Here is a 2,500-nt window from a genome sequence, read left to right on the forward strand (position 1 = left end):
CCTTTGATAAAGAATACAATGAAATTAATGATGAAAGTCTTACGTATTTTACATAAACTTAAATCTATACGTGGCTATTCATTTCTAAAATGCACAAATGAAATATGTAAATAAATCATGAATAAACTAGTGTATTTACTCTGCACTAACCCAGCTTCATAAAAATATACACATATATATATATGTATATATATATGTATTTATATATATATTATATATACATACCTATATACATATATTATATATGCATACATATATATATATATATATATATATATATATATATATATATATATATATATTATATATGCATACATATATATACATATATATATATATATATATATATATATATATATATACATACATGCATATATACATATATATACATACATGCATATATACATATATTTACATACATGTATATATATATTATATATATACATACATATATACATAAATTATATATACATATATTATATATACATACATATATATATATATATATATATATATATATATATATATATATATATATATATATATATTATATACATACTGTACATGCATATATACATATATTATATATACATACGCATGTATGTATAATATATATATATATATACATACATGCATATATACATATATTATATATACATACATGCATGTATAGATTATATATATACATACCTATATACATAAATTATATATACATATATTATATATACATACATACATAAACATACATAATACATGTACATACACAAGTCTTTTAATTTCGGTCTCGTATCCTGATTAAACACTTACTGTCTATGCTATTATGTACACAAAAACCTTACTTTTAGAAGCATGACGCTCTACTAATATTTGATAATCAACCTTTCTTTATTACGATTTATAAGATCTGTTACCAACTCAATAATTGATCGTAATAGCAACGCAGTAACAGCTAGGTGATTAACATACTATTGAATTGATGTTATATTCTATTAATTAAAATACTGTGAAATATATAGAATGTAATAAAACAACTTTTACTCAAACAAGTACACAAATGATGAATTATTTAGTCTCATGCAAGGAGTAGGCCTATAAACCGTTGCCAATCTCGGTGGCCACGTATAAACTCCATGCGTTTCAATCTTTAAACATCTCAAGTTTTCCAGGAATATTTTTATATTTCGGCTTTGTATCAAAGCTTATTGGTAATTATAATGTTACTAATACCAATCACTATATAATAAGGAACATCGAAAGGATTCTGTCCTTGAAACTGAATATGAACTATTATAAAGAAATCATGTTAGAATTTGGCCCACTTCTAGAATATGAAATTACTTTCATTTCGCCGAAAAGGAACTTTCTCCCTCTCTCACGTACATACACAGCCCACAAACGCTTAACGGCTCGTGCATGCACACAACCGTACATGTAGCAACAAAGACTAATTCATAAGAATTAAGGCATTGTTAAAAGTTGACATTCTTCCTTCAATGTAAAGATTAGTGTGTTCTCTACCTAACTACTAAAGCTGCAATTTTATTTTCACCTCTCGAGAAAACTTTTCATTAATACTTTTTATTACCAAACTAGTTTAGATATCTTCTTTATTGCTCTTTTAATTTTACTGGAGGTAATTAAACGTGTACCGAGACACCTCTAAAAGAAAGAGCCAATAAAATATTGAGCGGTAGTAGCTAAATCCAAAAGGATTTTTTAACTTTGACCTAAGAACTCCAGAAACCTTTAACTTAAAACTACACCTGGAAGAAAACCAGGACAAACTTGTAAGGCGACAATTCTATAATCTGCTCCGTATTAGAAATTAAATGAACCGGTCGTAGTGTCGGATGTTGGAAGAGGGAGGGATCTATCTCTCAGATGTCGACAGTCGACGTCCGAAAGAACCCGAATCTTTTAGAGGGTGTCCACGGTCTAGGTATAGTATCTCAACCGTGAGGGTGTCGAAGCAGAGGGAGTGGGACGCCAAAGATTATCACCGGGCAAGTGGAGTTGGTAGGCTAGAGGGCTGCACCCTCTCCCTATATTTGCATTATTAGTTTACTTGTTGACTTAACTAAATAAGCCTGCCATACATCCTTCGTCACCTGCCGATATTTTTAATGGTCGTGGTAGATAACCAAGCAGGGATATGTATATTTCCACGTCCAATTTGTCATACTAATAGGTTTATACTTGGATATATTTCTCGAGGTAGAAACTTTTGATGCATTAAAGGTGTTTTCACTGCTCTCTCTCTCTCTCTCTCTCTCTCTCTCTCTCTCTCTCTCTCTCTCTCTCTCTCTCTCTCTCTCTCTCTCTCTCACACACATTTAGAAAGGAATTGTTTATATTCCATTAACCTTTTATTCACTTTGTTTTCCTTTAATGTATCTCCTGTCTTCTCTCTATAAGCGGGAGCTGTATTTTTGTACATTTGTTTTAAGGTTTCTGCAATTTAACGTGAAACAAAGTAAAGCAGATTCTCTTATTTTTACCT

This window comes from Palaemon carinicauda, chromosome 45 (assembly GCF_036898095.1).
Source record: "Palaemon carinicauda isolate YSFRI2023 chromosome 45, ASM3689809v2, whole genome shotgun sequence".
Taxonomy (NCBI): domain Eukaryota; kingdom Metazoa; phylum Arthropoda; class Malacostraca; order Decapoda; family Palaemonidae; genus Palaemon; species Palaemon carinicauda.